General features: G+C 35.2%; 1 pseudogene; it reads right to left on the bottom strand.

The window, feature by feature from the left end:
- Positions 1-17983: 17983 nt before the first annotated feature.
- Positions 17984-18074, bottom strand: LOC116581002 (annotated as a pseudogene).
- Positions 18075-18400: the final 326 nt, after the last annotated feature.

Genomic DNA, 18400 nt, shown 5'->3' with positions numbered 1-18400 from the left:
ATTTGGGGAATAACATTTTCTGGCATCAATATGTAGGATGGATTTAAAGAACAGATATTGGAGACAAAAATATTTTTGTCTTTGCATATATCATTGCACATACTGGTTGGGTAATAAGAGTCTGAAACAGAGTGCTGTCAATGGGTAAATGAAGGAGCAGTAGAATTGAGAGGCACTGTAGGTGTAAAAATGACTAACTTGCTAACTGATTGGAAATGGTGATTGGGTTGATAGAGACAGTAAGTCAAAGTAGACTGTCAAATTGTAAATATGGGAGCCCAGGAGAGTGGTTGATGGATTCAGTGGAAATATGGAGGACCACAGGCTTCAGTATCGATGATGAGTTTATTCTTGGACAAACTGAATTTGAAGTGTTTATGGTATGTACAGATGGAGCTATCTCTAAATATTGCTTCGGTATTTAGTGGATGGGTTAAAGCTAACGATCTATACTCATTCCCTTTTTTTAAGGAAAATTAATCACCCCCATCTCCTTACCTGACCCCCCATCCAATCTACTCACCCTAAGACCTCTCCAGTAGCATTGCTAAGTAGGTAGCTGGCATTGTGACTTGTCTCCCAACCATAGCCAAATAGACACTGGAACCTAGTTGGGGAAAATCAGAATCTTCCCCCATCTCTCCCAGGAATTTGAATTTGGGTTTCAAAGACATTTCTTAGTGCTTAGTTTGTTGCTTGCACTTGGGTTGGAACAGCCATATGTATTCTGAGAATTAAACCATGCACAAAAAGATACCGAGATGAGAAAACATGTAGAACCAGGGGGAAGTGTATGGTGAAACAATATATATACAAGCAAATTATCTGTGTTAAATAAAAATCAAGGTAGAAAAAAATGAGCTTTGGTTATGGAGAAAATACCATTTATATAGCTGAATGGTAGAAGGGCTTGCTGCTCAACTATAGCAGATAGCTCTTGTGGTGAGCTCCATCTCATACTAATTTTGCCTTCTTGAACCTGTCACCAATATCAAGATGGAGGCTCAAGAACTATATTTTCATCATGTGATGCTGACAGACTTGAGTTAGACATTTTAGCCAACATAGGTAAATCCAGTTTTCTCCTGAAAAGATGTGGAATTATTGAACTGAGGGATAGTCACAGTGTGATTGTGGCCATGGTATGTACTCTCGTGGAAGTTCCTCAAACCTGCCAAGGTCCCTAGTGCCAGCACGAGTCCTGTTCATGCTGGTACTTGGTTAAGACTTGGATCCTAGATTTTTTTTAAAAAAATTATTTAGTCTCTTTCTATGATTTTACTTAAGCAAGAAACTTTTGTTGTTGTTTTTGTTACATGCAACTAAAAGAAACTTAGTTCAGTACGTGACAGTTAAAATAACTGACAAAGACAGTTATAATACAAATGTGCATTGGTCAATGGACAGGTGGTATCCAAGCGCTTATGATGCATCAATTGCAGGGCTTTGCATATATTGTTATGGGAGTTCCAGCAATAACATGACACTGTTTTAAGCTTTCTTAGCACTTAACCTTTTTTTGAGACCTTTACCTATACTTGAACCCTTTTTTTTTTTTGGTCTTCACATTAATCACTTAAAGTATATATTCTTACTTTTATCTGCATTTTATAGACAACACTGTGAGGGTGAGGTGAGAGAGGTTGCATGACTTGCCCACGATCCTTGTGACTGGGGAGTGGCAGTGTGCTTGGACTCCAAGTTTTCTATTTTCAAGTTTCTTTTCTTTTTTTTTTTTTATTATGTTGGATAACCGTAGTTACAAATTCAAACAGTTATGAGGCATTTCCTAGATTTTGGTACTTAAATAAAATAAAATTAATTTTTTTAAAAAGTAAAATAAAAAAATAAAATTGGAATGAGTTTATCTTAATGAGCTTTTAATAAAGCAATAACCGTTCAAAATCCATAAACTTTAAGATACTGTGATAGGCACACCTGAGTGCTAAGTTAAGTTAGTTAAGCAGCTGACTCTTGATTTCAGCCCAGGTCATGATCTCAGGGTCCTGGGATGAGCGCTGCATTGAGCCTAGAATCTGGTTGAGGATTATCTCTCTCCCTCTTCCTCTGCCCTTTCCCCTACTTCCATGCTCTCTCCCTTTCTCTAAAATAAATAAATCTTTTTTTTTTTAAAGAAGATTTTGTGGTAGAAATACTGAACATTCATTTCTTGTTCTCATACCTCTTTCTTAAAAACCCTATCTTTCCCATAACCTTAGAGTTTGCAGCCCTGTGTTCCATATAAATTCAGTCCTTTGACGATAGTTTATAGGATCAGAGATTGGGGTCTTACACCAATTCTATGGGTTTCTCTCTACCAAGAATTTTGATTTTGAGTGTAGATACTGAGTTCCAAGTTCTGGAAATAGCCTGCAAGTTCAAGCAGACTCGGAGGTGAGATGGCAGTTTGGGGGTGGCCACTAAAAACAGTCTGCAAACGACATATCAGATAAAGGACTAGTGTCCAAAGAACTTAGCAAACTCAACACTCAAAGAACAAATAATCCAATCAAGAAATGGGCAGAGGACATGAACAGACATTTCTGCAAAGAAGACATCCAGATGGCCAACAGACACATGAAAAAGTGCTCCATATCACTCGGCATCAGGGAAATACAAATCAAAACCACAATGAGATATCACCTCACACCAGTCAGAATGGCTAAAATCAACAAGTCAGGAAATGACAGATGCTGGCGAGGATGCGGAGAAAGGGGAACCCTCCTACACTGTTGGTGGGAATGCAAGCTGGTGCAGCCACTCTGGAAAACAGCATGGAGGTTCCTCAAAATGTTGAAAATAGAACTGCCCTATGACCCAGCAATTGCACTACTGGGTATTTACCCTAAAGATACAAACGTAGTGATCCAAAGGGGCACTTGCACCCGAATGTTTATAGCAGCAATGTCCACAATAGCCAAACTATGGAAAGAACCTAGATGTCCATCAACAGATGAATGGATAAAGAAGATGTGGTATATATACACAATGGAATACTATGCAGCCATCAAAAGAAATGAAATCTTGCCATTTGCGACAACATGGATGGAACTAGAGCGTATCATGCTTAGCGAAATAAGTCAAGCAGAGAAAGACAACTATCATATGATCTCCCTGATATGAGGAAATGGTGATGCAACATGGGGGCTTAAGTGGGTAGAAGAAGAATCAATGAAACAAGATGGAATTGGGAGGGAGACAAACCATAAGTGACTCTTAATCTCACAAAACAAACTGAAGGTTGCTGGGGGGAGGGGGTTTGGGAGAAGGGGGTGGGATTATGGACATTGGGGAGGGTATGTGCTTTGGTGAGTGCTGTGAAGTGTGTAAACCTGGTGATTCACAGACCTGTACCCCTGGGGATAAAAATATATGTTTATAAAAAATAAAAAAATAAAAAAAAAATAAGCAGAGCACTCTAATGTGCCAAAGTAAAGCAGGCAAGTGGAGCAAAACAGGAGTGACAGAACATTCAGCCTCACAGAAAAAATAGAGGGAAGTTAAAGAAAATTTATTGTGGTTATTGTTTCTCTACTTCCTAGGTCTCTGCTATGGAAGGCTTAATTGTACTTCTTATTCTTGGGTTCTGTGTGAAACCCCTATTTCCTTCTTCCAGATTCTTCTTTAGTCGAAACGGGTTTTTGTAATAATATGTTGTCTGCTTAAGAAAACATTTAATGTTGTCTAAAATAAAGGAATTATGCAGCCATATTTGCATGTAAATATTTTAAGCAGTAAATGGCAATAAAATATAACATAGAGTCACCTAATAATAATGAATGAAATACAAGTTTATGTCTCTATGGATTTTGCTTTGTTTTATTTTTATTTTTAAGTTTTTTAAAAGATTTTATTTTTAAATAATCTCTGCAACCAATGTAGGGCTTGAAACCATGACCCTAAGATTAAGAGTTGCATGCTCTACTGACTGACAATCCTCTATGGATTTTACTATTTCATTATTTTATTTTTTCTATTTATTACTTATTTATTTTTAAAAATTTTATTTATTTATCTGACAGAGAGAGAGCACAAGCAGGGGGAACAGCAGGCGGAGGAAGAAGCAGACTTGCCACTGACCAGGGATCCTGATGTGGGTTCGATCCCAGGATTCTGGGATCATGACCTGAGCTAAAGGCAGGCATTTAGCTGACTATGTCACCCAGGTGGCCCTGGATTTTATTTGAAATGACATTTTGGTCAGTGTCTTCAATCTATTATGTGTAAACAATATATATTACTTTCTAATTATTATTTATAAAATAATTCATGGATTAGCTTCCTATTCTTGAGGAATTACTGAACAAAGGAAGCATAAACAGTTTTTTAAACCATAAAAATTTCATGTGATGGCAGGTTAGTAGTTCCCCAGTTATCATGCTGCTCTCTGTATTAATTTCCTAGAGATATGAAAAATCATCAAGCTAGATAATTTTAAAAACATAGTAATTTATTGTCTTGCAGCTGAGACTAGAGGTTCAAAATCTCTTTGAAGACAATAGGGGAGGATCTCTTCCACGCCTTTCCCTTAGCTTCTGGTGCTCCTGACATTCCTTGTTGTTCTTTAGCTTGTATACACATCACTGCAATCTCATAATGTTCTCTCTGTATGTCTCAATCTGGGTCTCTTCTTCTCATCTTATAAGACATTGGTCATATTGGGTTAGGTTCCACCATAGTTCAATGACCTCATATTACCTTGATTACATCTGCAAAGACCCTATTTTCAAACAAGGTCACCTTCACAGGTACCAAATGGTTAGAACTTGAATATACATTTTTGGGGGACATGGTCTAACACCGAACACCCTCAGAAGAGGGGGGAATGGATACTAGTTAGGCATAAAAAATAGATATCACTAACAGGAATCTTAGTCCTCCTACTGCAGTTATACTTCTTGGCATTAAACAGAAAATTAAATATAATAGCAGTACCTGGTCAAAATAATAAACAATACAGAACAGATCCAAAATCATTGCTTTCTCCATCTTCCATGGTGAGCATTTTTCCAATTAACACTGTCATATCAGAGGACAGCAGAGGGGGAGACACTTGGGAAAGAACCATACTTCCTCACCATCTTGAGAGGGTGAAGGAAGGAAACTAGGTATATGTATCAATCATTTCCAATGCCAATACACTGTCATCTAAGTAAAAGTAAATATTAGATCATGTTATAAAGGACATGTAATGTATAGGGTCTTGCTAATAACCAGATCAACTTATAGCTTTCTCCAGTACTGCCAAAAAAGAAATGATTTTAAAAAGCTGCACTAAAAAATGCCCAACAACCACGAAACAACTAGCCAGGGACCTCAGAAAAGATGAAACAAACAAAAAAGGAGATGAAAGTGACAGCTAATACAGAGACAAGAGTCATGTACTGGGGTAATTTTACAACCCAGCAGATGAGAAGGATGGCAAGCAATTAGCAGCCAGGAGTTTTAGGACAGTGGCCAGTCCAAATGGACTCCAGCTTCTCACAGTGGACTTCAACCCTTATGTTCTCTGGGGCCGACCAGACATCTTCTTGGTGATAAGGACTAAAAGAAGAAGTATCAAGGCCTAGAAGGAAATGAAAAATCATCAGGAATATGCGAGAATAAATGGAAAAACAGAACCATACAGTCAGTTTGGAATCTGAATAGAGAATGGACAATGCTGAAAACGGGACATTCAGTTTAGACATGAGAAAATCAAACAGAATGAAATGGGGAAAATAATGGGTGTAGAAGAAAAAGGAGATTGGAATAGACAGAACTAGAGTTCCTAGAGGAAAGATTGGAAAGTGTATTAAAAGTATAGAAAAAAATCTTTTCTCCTATTGAGCATTATTAAAAGTTGATCCAGGTGTAGTCAGCATTGATACATACCTTGTTAATCTTTATGAACTTCAAGGATTCCTGCAGGGGCCTCTAGGCAAAAAACCACATCACATATAAGGAAGAAAGGTATCTGCAACAGTGTTCACTGTGAGACAGCAGTGTCACTAATTCTATAAAAGTTCTTGGTGATAGACATATTTCACAATGTATACAAACACAGGGAATATAGTATTCATGAGCTCTTCTTTGTAACAAGCAGAAATATAAACCATGATAGTATAATCCAGTCAATAAGAGATGAATAAGGAAACTTCCTAATCAGATTTAACCACAGATCTCTCCAATGGGACAGTTCATGAAGACACTATTCAAATCATTAGATCTCACTATTACCAGTAACAATGCTGGTTAACTAGTTTAAGTAACTGGTGAACTAGTGTAAGTTACTCCAGATGTCTTCAGACTTGTGGTTACAAAGTAACACCATTAAGTCATATGTTTAATGCCTTGCCTGGGGTCAGTGCCATGCTCAAACTTCAGTAAAACATCTCAGGCTACATCCACTGGATGGACAGTTAGCATCCCAATCCTAGTAATAAGTAATCGTAGTAATAAATAATCCTAGTAATAAGATTCTTAGTTGTGTACACACAGTATATACCTCAAAGCCTTAGGATGCATTTATGTGCATCAGTGTCCATATAATCTTCCACATTGGCTTGCAGGATCTCTGTACCAATTTATACCCTCAGTTACTGCCCAGGAATTCTTTTTTCTTTTTTAAGTTTTTATTTTAATTCCAGTTAGTTAACATATACTGTAATATTAGTTTCAGGTGTACAATAAGTGGCTCAACACTTACCTATATCACCCAGTGCTCATCACAAGTGCACACCTTAATCCCCATCACCTATTTCACCCATCCCCCTACCCACCTCCCCTCTGGTAACCATCAGATTCTTCTCTATAGTTAGAATGTTTCTTAGTTTGTCTTCTCTCTCTCTCTCTCTCTCTTTTTACCTCTTTATTCATTTGTTTTGTTTCTTAAATTCCTTATATGAGTAAAATCAAATAGTATGTCTTTCTCTGACTTATTTCACTTAGCACAATACTCTCTAGCTCCATACATGTCATTGAAAATGGCAAGATTTCATTCTTTTATATGACTGAATAATACATTCTTTTATATGGCTGAATAATAATAGTATATACTACATCTTCTTTATCCATTCGTCGATTGATAGACACGACTGCTTCCATGTCTTGGCTATTGTAGAAATGCTGCTATAAAAAGAGGGATGGAGGTATCCTTTTGCATTAGTGTTTTTGCATTCTTTCAGTAAATACCTATTAGTGTGATTGCCAGATCGTAGGGTAGTTCTATTTTTAACTTTTTGAGGAACCTCCACACTGTTTTCCAGAGTGGCTTCACCAGTTTGCATTCCCACCAGCAGTGCAAGAGGGTTCCTTTTCTCCACATCCTCACCAACACCTGTTGTTTCTTGTGTTGATTTTAACCATTCTGACAGGTGTGAAGTGATTCATTGTAGTTCTGGTTCACATTTTTCTGATAGTAAATGATGTTGAGAATCTTTCCATGTATCTGTTGACCATCTGTATGTCTTCTTTGGAGAAATGTCTGTTTATGTCTTCCAACCATTTTTTAAAATTGGATCACTTGTTTTTGCGGTGTTGAGTTTTATAAGTTCTTTATATATTTTGGATACTAACCATTTATCAAATACGCCATTTGCAAATATATTCTCCCATCCCATAGTTTGCCTTCTAGTTTTTTTTATTGTTTCCTTTGCTATGCAGAAGCTTTTTATTTGATCAAGTCCCAATAGTTTATTTTTGCTTTTATTTCCCTGGCCTCAGGAGACTTATCTAGAAAAAATTTCTATGGCCAATGTCAAAGAACTTACTGCTTGCATTCTCTTCCAGGATTTTTTTCGTTTCAGGTACCACATCTAGTTTTTTTGTTTGTTTGTTTTGATTTTTTAATATTTTATTTATTTGTCAGAGAGAGGGTAAGGGAGAAACCACAAGCTTTCTTGTGGAGCACGGGGAGCAGCAGGCAGAGGGACAAACAAGCCTCCCATTAAGCAAGGAGCCTGACATGGAACTCAATCCCAGGACTCAGGGATCATGACCCAAGGCAGCCACTTAACCAACTGAGCCACCCAGATATCCTTCACAGATAGGTCTTTAATCCATTTTGAGTTTATTTTTGTATGTGATGTAAGAAGCTAGTCCAGTTTCATTCTTCTGCATGTGGCTGTCCAATTTTCCCAACATCATTTGTTAAAGAGACTGTCTTTTTTTCCATTGGATATTCTTTCCTGCTTTGTCAAAGATTGGTTGATCATATGGTCTTGGGTTCATGTCTGGGTTTTCTATTCTGTTCCATGGAGCTATTTCATTTACTACTGTGCAGGAGTTCTTCATTACCTGTATTGTTGCCAACACAATGATATTAATTTTCTGCTTTATAGATGTAATATACTTTTTCTTTGTTTACTTTTTATTACTCTGATGATGGGTGAAATTGAGGATCTCTTTACTTTACCCCCTGTTTAGTTCTGTGAAATTTGTTTATCTTTCTTTCCTATTTTCTACTAATTTCTTTTAATTCCCTTGGGTATTTTTGGGGTGGAGTGTGGTATATTTTAGATATTAATCTCACCATTTTCAGATGTTGAGAATATTTTCTCTTTTTAGTCCCTTTTTAAACTTTGTAGTTAAACAGAAATCTATAATTTTAATGTACTCAAATCCTTACTTTTTGCCCTAGATTTTGTGCTTTGAGATCTTTTTAAATAAACTGGTTTTACTCCAGATGTTCTTCTACTATTTTTTCCTTTTTTAAATTAAATACTTTACATAGTTTAATCCATGTGCAGTTTTCCTTTGTATAGTATATACATTAAAGAGTATTTTTATGTAGAATTAGCTAATCCTCCCAATATCAATCTACTAAGCAATCTATAATTTCCCATTGCTCTGTGTTATTGTTAACATAATTTCAGATATATCAACTGCATATCAGAATTCTAAATTCTGTTCCATTTGTTTCTCCCTGTAGTATTCTATAATATCTCTATTATTTTGTCTTTCCATATCGCTTACTGTCTGCTATAAAGAATGTACCACTGTTATTCTTTTTTTTTTAGTTGAATTAGTTTTTTATAGATTTTTTGGGGTGTATTTTATATGGAGCAATGTGTTTTCCAGCTAAAATTTGAATTGTGACAGTACTGAATTTGTAGAGAAATTTAGGGCAACTGTTACTTTTTTCTATGTTAAATCATATCACTATTAAATGTTATATCTCTCCATATGTATCTCCATAGATGGTAAATCAATTATCAACACTTATTTTTCAAACAAAATGTATTTTGCCTATGAATATTACCACTCTTACTGCAATAACATAAATAACTATAAAACCTGGAAAAAAGTAAAAAAAAGTACGAAAATAAAATAAAAATTATGTTTTTTAAAAATCCATGCAGCTAGATATAGATTGTCTCTTTTTATAGACTCAAACTAATAAGGTTGTACATTTTTTTTTTAATTAATTTTTTAATTTTTTTTATAAACATATATTTTTATCCCCAGGGGTACAGGTCTGTGAATCACCAGGTTTACACACTTCACAGCACTCACCAAAGCACATACCCTCCCCAATGTCCATAATCCCACCCCCTTCTCCCAAACCCCCTCCCCCCAGCAACCCTCAGTTTGTTTTGTGAGATTAAGAGTCACTGTTGGTGGGAATGCAAGCTGGTGCAGCCACTCTGGAAAACAGCATGGAGGTTCCTCAAAATGTTGAAAATAGAACTGCCCTATGACCCAGCAATTGCACTATTGGGTATTTACCCTAAGGATACAAACGTAGTGATCCAAAGGGGCACGTGCACCCGAATGTTTATAGCAGCAATGTCCACAATAGCCAAACTATGGAAAGAACCTAGATGTCCATCAACAGATGAATGGATCAAGAAAAAGTGGTATATATACACAATGGAATACTATGCAGCCATCAAAAGAAATGAAATCTTGCCATTTGCGACAACATGGATGGAACTAGAGCGTATCATGCTTAGCGAAATAAGTCAATCAGAGAAAGACAACTATCATATGATCTCCCTGATATGAGGAAGTGGTGATGCAACATGGGGGCTTAAGTGGGTAGGAGAAGAATCAAGGTTGTACATTCTTAATGTTATTCTTACATTTGAAAAAACAGCACCTCAAACATAGTGGTTCCAATTCCAGATTGTTTTATATGATGGTTACTATTTTTCTTTCCTTCTAACAAGTAAAAGCTAAAGTTAGTATGACATTCCATAAGAGAAAAAGTACAGGAATAAATTATGTCAAATATAGCCGGGTCAATTATAATTTATTGATGTCCACTGTTTTACAAGCACTTGTATTCAATGTAGATGATTAGCTTAAAAGAAAAAAAAAAAAGAATAGCATGCATTTCTGAAATGTTAGATTAAGAGTCAAGTCAAAACAAATCAAAATGAAAAGGTTAGCATGTGCCATGCATGCTGTCTTCCCTAGCTGAAAATTTGTGAGGAAAAAAACAAACAAACAAACTGAAAGATTTGGTGTGAGATAAATTTTCAGTTTTTTAGACATATAATTGATGCTAAGTATTAATTTCTTTTGATGAAGTGATTAAACAGTATGAGTACAGAAAAACCATGACATTTGCGATTGGTATCACATTAGCACTCTTACACTTAATTTGACATTTGAATGGGGTTTTAAATGAACTAGCTTTATTTTTTTTTATTTGTTTTAAAAGACTGTCCTATAGGTATAACAAGAATCATAAAACTCTGCACTGTAACTATTTACTTTTAGCTAACGTTCCAGTTACTTTTCTTACTGGATAATTATGCTTGCTACTCCCCTGGGGATATAAGTCTTAATAGCTCAAAAAATGTATTTAGAAACTCTGTTTGAGGCTTAGAGGTTATCCTAGAGGTCCTTTTTCTTTTCTTTTCTTTTTTTTTTTTTTCTTTCCTATTTTTGAGTCAAGACTGACAGCTGCTAACAGAGATAAGATGTCATTCATGGTTTGTGAAACTTTGAATAATTTTAAGTACATATTTAGTATACCATAACAGAATAGTTAACCCTTACAAAGACCACTGACTAAAGACCTACTTTTAAAAAGCAAAAATTTCAAATATTTATAAGAAATATCTATATTATAGGTTCATAGACTTGATGAAATAAAATATTTAAAATGATTTCTATAAAAAGAGAAAGCACAAGTCGTAAAGGAAAATCCTAATTATTTGCTTACAATAAAGTGTTTTCACATTTATATGTATTTTTGCAACATAAGACCCTACACATTAAAGGACAGGCTACAGGTTAAAAAAAAAAGTTTCCGTAGCACATGAGCAATGACATTCTGCAATCCAGAATTTACAAAGTTTCTATAAATCAGTTAAGGCAAAAAAAAAAAAAAAAAGAAAAAGAAAAAAAGAAAGAAAGAAAAAGAAAAGCAAAGCAAAAAATAGTAGTTAATTGTAAAAGCTATAAAGAGTTAACTATAATGAAAAATAAATGGTCAATAAATACATTATGCTCAAACTCATCACAAATTTTACTAATCAGATTATAATTTCACACCTATAGGAGATTAAAAAAAAAAAAGACATATCAATATTGGGCTGTACTTTGAGAAATAGGAATTCTTATCTGCCGGTGAAAAGGTTGGATAATATAGCAGTTAAGAGCAAGGGTTCTGGAGTGACTCTTCTGTTTCAAACCTTTTAACAATCTTTATAGTAATGAGCCTTGAGCAAGTTACTTTATCTTGCTGTGAAACAAATCTCCATGGGTTGTGCATTTCTGCAGGTCTTGTGAGTGAAGCACTGACTGAACTTTGTTTACAATTACCTTTTCAAGAATATTTGTATAGTAAACAGTCTTTGAAGATAGAGATGGCATCTCCCACTGGAGCAAAGAGCAGGCATACTTATGGCACATTATTAAAGGTTCTCTAAGATAACTAACTATTTCTCTTCTATAAAACAATCCACTGCATGTGCAATTATCATCTGACCCTCCTGGTGAAGCCCTGTGATAAGAGGGTTTGGGGAGCTAGAGCAATAAATATTGATACTCTGGCTCTTCTGTTACTATGAGCAATAAATGGTATTTCATTTAACCCAGGAGTTTCCTGTCTTTTGTAAGTATCCCTGAATCTTTATCAGGCTAACTTGTTAGCTTGTAAGTGGCATGAAATCTCAGACCTTGGCAGTTGTTTGCAAATGTTTCTTTCCTGATTTATTTTTCTCGTCTGTAGAATAAAGGGGAGTATGTGTGATATTTTCTATTCATAAGACATTATTATCTTACCTAAATTAAAAATGTGAAATATTTAGAACAGTATCATACAGAGCAACTACTCAGTCTGTTTTTGTATATACAAAATTCAAAACACTATAAAGAATTACTTTATATTTAATGACTGTATACATATAGAAAAATGGCATTTAGAAATATGTAATAAGACACTCCAGATCAATTGTAGTTATTAATTCTGAGGAGGTAAGAAGGTAGGTAGGATTAAGAAATTTACACAGGATGCTTCAACTCTTTTCTGTTTTAGTATCTTAAAAAATGTCTCCGAAACAAATATAAAATATACATTAAGATTTTAAAAGATTAGATATTATTAAATACATTATTTTGCATTTTATTATTATACATACTTGCCTGTATATTTTAAATATTTTATAGAAATAAAATTTAAAAATATGTGCCAGACCCAGTTATTTTCAATGATGATTTTAAGGCTGCAGAGTTGTCGTTCTTTTATGTGAAAAAGCATATTTATTTTATTTTGTTTTGTTTTTTTATTTTTTATTTCTTTTCAGCGTAACAGTATTCATTGTTTTTGCACCGCACCCAGTGCTCCATGCAATCCGTGCCCTCTCTAATACCCACCACCTGGTTCCCCCAACCTCTCACCCCTCACCCCTTCAAAACCCTCAGATTGTTTTTCAGAGTCTATAGTCTCTCATGGTTCACCTCCCCTTCCAATTTCCCCCAACTCCCTTCTCCTCTCTAACTCCCCATGTCCTCCATGCTATTTGTTATGCTCCACAAATAAGTGAAACCATATGATAATTGACTCTCTTTGCTTGACTTATTTCACTTAGCATAATCTCTTCCAGTCCCGTCCATGTTGCTACAAAAGTTGGGTATTCATCCTTTCTGATGGAGGCATAATACTCCATAGTGTATATGGACCACATCTTCCTTATCCTTTCGTCCGCTGAAGGGGATCTTGGTTCTTTCCACAGTTTGGTGACTGTGGCCATTGCTGCTATAAACATTGGTGTACAGATGGTCCCTCTTGAAAAAGCATATTTAGAAGGTGTTTTCTATTTATTTGAAATATAACCTAAATCTACCTTTTCCACTTCCCTATCTTTAGGCATGTTTTTTGTTTTTGTTTTTTTTTCCTGGCACTTTATTAATGTGTTACATTATGTTGCGGTTTTAAAGAAGCGAGACTTGGTAAAGTCTCAAAGCTATGTCTCAGGGACCTTACAACTTCTATCCTGTTTGCTGGAATATTCACTTTTGGAACACTGAACCACCACGGAAAAAGTCAAATGTGTCCAAAGTAACCTTACTGTGAGTCCAGGTGTTTTGGGTGACCCAAGTCCAGTGCTGGACAGGTGAGAGAAAAAACCTCCATTGATTCTTGCCCTCCGCCATTTGGTCATCCTTCCCCTCCCACCTGAGGCATTTGACTATAGCAGTGGCAAGCCATCCCCACTGTGCCATCTTGTAATTCCTGAGAGCATAATATATCGATTATTGTCACCCACAAATGTTGTGTATGTTTGTATTTGGTGATAGAAAACAGGAGCTAGCTCCTCTTAAAAATACCTAGTTTGATGGTTACAGTGATGGTGGAGCTTAGCTGAGGACACAAGCAATTTAAATGTTTTCAGCATTTGTTCAGATGTCCAGAGTATAAAAAGACTCTTGCACACAGTAAGAAGCATAAAGGATGGTTAAGAAGAAAAAGAAATGAAACTAAGAAACAAAACAAATGCAAAGTGGTGTTAAATATGTTAATGAAGTTTGGTATATATATATATATATATCAAGAAAAAAATGATAATGTTTTCATATCAACGATTCTAAAACCAAGATCATAACTGAAATGTGTCAGCATTTAATTTAAGGCCACAACACAAGCAGTACAATTTATTTTATTGATTAGAGATGAATCAGATTTTTTTTTCTTGAAATGTTATGAGAATACTGTAGGGATTTTAATTTTATATATAAAAATTTTATGTATATGTATGATTTGGGTATAATGAAATATATAATATATATTATCAATATATAAAACTATATATATTAATATACATATATAGTATGTATATGTGTCTCTCTCTCTCTCTCACACACACACACATATATATGTGTGTTTTATTACATATTACTATATATATATATATATATATATATATATATAGTGGCTAGTTAGTGACACTCATTCTATGAGTTTTCCAGGCTAAAAATCTTTACAAAGCAGCTGCTAAAATTTGAGAACTTCCATCATTTCATCCATCTTTTTTTAAATTTATAGACAAATTTTATAGAATTATCCATTATTCTTTTGGGATAATACAAATCACTTTCTGAAAAAAAAATTGTCCTTCCCATAAAACCTTTTTCTTTTTAGGTATATATTTTGATTAGGTATTTCATTTCATTTTAAAACATGACTAAATAGAGGACAACTCTATTCTTTTCCATTGATTTCAGTATTCATCAATCACAAAGAATGTTGGTTCTCTAGAACCTTATCAAAATTTATAATTCTACACTCTCTGCAGCGAACTTTTATCCAAAACTGTATGTGAGAAATAGCTTTATGAAAGTTTTCCCAAAGAATAAGCAGCATATTTATTTCCCTGGATGAGTGTTTTTGAAATTCAGGTTTAAAGATCAATTGCTAATAACCACTTTGGGTATTGGTGGAAAATAAAACCCAAACTGTAGATTTGTGAGACCCATCAAAGGTCTTCAAGGAACCTTCATTTTTCATAATTTGGCTGGGCAATTCATAGATACATGCACTAACTAATTTGAAATTTATTTTGATCTTTATGATTTCTCTTCTCCTGCTGGGCTTAGGGTTTCTTTCTTGTTCTTTCTCCAGCTCCTTTAGGTGTAGGGTTAGGTTGTGTACCTGAGACCTTTCTTGTTTCTTGAGAAAGGCTTGAACCGCTATATATTTTCCTCTCAGGACTGCCTTTGTTGTGTCCCACAGATTTTGAACCGTTGTATTTTCATTATCATTTGTTTCCATGATTTTTTTCAATTCTTCTTTAATTTCCCGGTTGACCCATTCATTCTTTAGAAGGATGCTGTTTAGTCTCCATGTATTTGGGTTCTTTCCAAACTTCCTTTTGTGGTTGAGTTCTAGCTTTAGAGCATTGTGGTCTGAAAATATGCAGGGAATGATCCCAATCTTTTGATACCGGTTGAGTCCTGATTTAGGACCGAGGATGTGATCTATTCTGGAGAATGTTCCATGTGCACTAGAGAAGAATGTGTATTCTGTTGCTTTGGGATGAAATGTTCTGAATATATCTGTGATGTCCATGTGGTCCAGTGTGTCGTTTAAGGCCTTTATTTCCTTGCTGATCTTTTGCTTGGATGACCTGTCCATTTCAGTGAGGGGAGTGTTAAAGTCCCCTACTATTATTGTATTATTGTTTGTGTGTTTCTTTGATTTTGTTATTAATTGGTTTATATAGTTGGCTGCTCCCACGTTGGGGGCATAGATATTTAAAATTGTTAGATCTTCTTGTTGGACAGACCCTTTGAGTATGATATAGTGTCCTTCCTCATCTCTTATTATAGTCTTTGGCTTAAAATCTAATTGATCTGATATAAGGATTGCCACTCCTGCTTTCTTCTGATGTCCATTAGCATGGTAAATTCTTTTCCACCCCCTCACTTTAAATCTGGAGGTGTCTTCGGGCTTAAAATGAGTTTCTTGGAGGCAACATCTAGATGGGTTTTGTTTTTTTATCCATTCTGATACCCTGTGTCTTTTGACAGGGGCATTTAGCCCATTAACATTCAGGGTAACTATTGAGAGATATGAATTTAGTGCCATTGTATTGCCTGTAAGGTGACTGTTACTGTATATGGTCTCTGTTCCTTTCTGATCTACCACTTGTAGGCTCTCTCTTTGCTTAGAGGACCCCTTTCAAGATTTCCTGTAGAGCTGGTTTGGTGTTTGCAAATTCTTTCACTTTTTGTTTGTCCTGGAAGCTTTTAATCTCTCCTTCTATTTTCAATGATAGCCTGGCTGGATATAGTATTCTTGGCTGCATGTTTTTCTCGTTTAGTGCTCTGAAAATATCATGCCAGCTCTTTCTGGCCTGCCAGGTCTCTGTGGATAAGTCAGCTGCCAATCTAATATTTTTACCATTGTATGTTACAGACTTCTTTTCCTGGGCTGCTTTCAGGATTTTCTCTTTGTCACTGAGACTTGTAAATTTTACTATTAGGTGACGGGGTGTGGGCCTATTCTTATTGATTTTGAGGGGCATTCTCTGAACCTCCTGAATTTTGATGCTCGTTCCCTTTGCCATATTGGGGAAATTCTCCCCAATAATTCTCTCCAGTATACCTTCTGCTCCTCTCTCTCTTTCTTCTTGAATCAAATTGATTTAAAAGATTTATATATATTTATCATTTTATATTGAATGCCTGTTAAATTGTGTTCCCCATGGTCTCATTTTCTCAGCTTGCTTTCAACAAAGTTTTAAGATAGAGCCATATTAAATTTCATATCATGGTTGCATTTCAAGCTGTTGTTGCAGTTATTGGGTAATGTATAATAAAGACTCATAAGAGAAATGTCCCCCAAACTTTATTACTAGCAAAAGATGTGTTTCTTCTGAGAAATTAGTTATCTCATGGTGTTATGGAGATTTATTCTTCGCCATTTGCTTTCTTTTTTTTTTTTTTTAAGTACAAACCTTCCAATAGGTACTTCATTTAAAAAACAAAACAAAACAACAAACTTTATTGTGTTACATTAGTCACCATACAGTATGTCATTGTTTTTTTTCTTTTTTGTCATTGGTTTTTGATGTAATGTTCCAGGATTCATTGTTTATGTATAACATCCGGTGCTCCATGCAATACGTGCCCTCCTTAACACCCACCACCAGACTCACCCATCCCCCCACCCCTTCCCCTCTAAAATCCTCAGTTTCTCAGAGTCCACAGTCTCTCATGCTTCATCTCCCCTCCAATCCCCCCACTTCACTTTCCCTTTCCTTCTCCTAATGTCCTCCATGTTGTTCCTTATGTTCCACAAGTAAGTGAAAATATATGATAATTGACTTTCTCTGCTTGACTTATTTCACTCAGCATAAACTCCTCCAGTTCCTTCCATGTTGATACATAATTTGGGTATTCATCTTTTCTTATGGCTGAGTAATAGTCCATTGTATATATGGACCACATCTTCTTTATCTATTCTTCTGTTTAAAGGCATCTCCAGTCTTTCCACCATTTGGCGACTGTGGACATTGCTGCTATGAACATTGGGGAACAGAGGGCCCTTCTTTTCACTACATCTGTATCTTTGGATTGCAGCAGTGCAGTAGTGCAATTGCTGGATCATAGGATAGCTCTATTTTTTATTTTTTGAGGAATCTCCATACTGTTTTCCAAAGTGGCTGCACCAAATTGCATTCCCACCAAGAAAGTAAGAGCGTTCCCTTTTCTCCACATCCTCTCCAACATTTGTTGTTTCTTGCCTTGTCAGTTTTGGCCATTTTCACTGGTGGTATCAGATGGTATCTCAATATGGTTTTGATTTAAATTTCCATCATGATGACTAGTGATGATGAACATTTTTTTATGTGTCTGTTAGCTGTTTGTATGTATTCATTAGAGTAGTGTCTGTTCATGTCTTCTGCCCATTTTTTCACTTGATTTTTCACTTGATTATTTGTTTTTTGGGTATCGAGTTTGAGAAGTTCTTTATAGATCTTGGATATCAGCCCATTGTCTGTAGTGTTATTTCCAAATATCTTCTCTCATTCCATTTACTTTTACCACTGGCTCCATTTAAAAAATTTGTATAAGACATTTTGTTCTATTACAATTCTTATTTACACTTGATCTTAGCCAAAAGGCCGAGAAGCGATATATTAAATTCTTATTTAATACTCAAATTCTATTTTTCCATTGCCACAAATGGTTCTCTAATCTTATGTCATTAAAATTAACATTATCAGCTTCTTTAAGTTCTCTTTTGCAGTAGTTTAAGTAAGATGGGAAGAAAGTAGAAGGGAGGGAAGAAAAGGAAAGAAGGAAGGACAAAGGAAGGAAAGCTTTCGAACATTAGGTCTAGTTTTGCTTACTATTCCATACAAAAATGTGGAAAAAGTACACAGCATTAAGAGAAAATCACATAAATAATTGAAGGAATTAAAGAAAATTATTAGAAAGGACAAGAGAAATCAGAGAAACA

Source organism: Mustela erminea, chromosome 1 (genome assembly GCF_009829155.1).
Source record: "Mustela erminea isolate mMusErm1 chromosome 1, mMusErm1.Pri, whole genome shotgun sequence".
In the NCBI taxonomy this organism is placed as follows: domain Eukaryota; kingdom Metazoa; phylum Chordata; class Mammalia; order Carnivora; family Mustelidae; genus Mustela; species Mustela erminea.
This window is presented reverse-complemented; position numbering and strand designations above follow the sequence as displayed.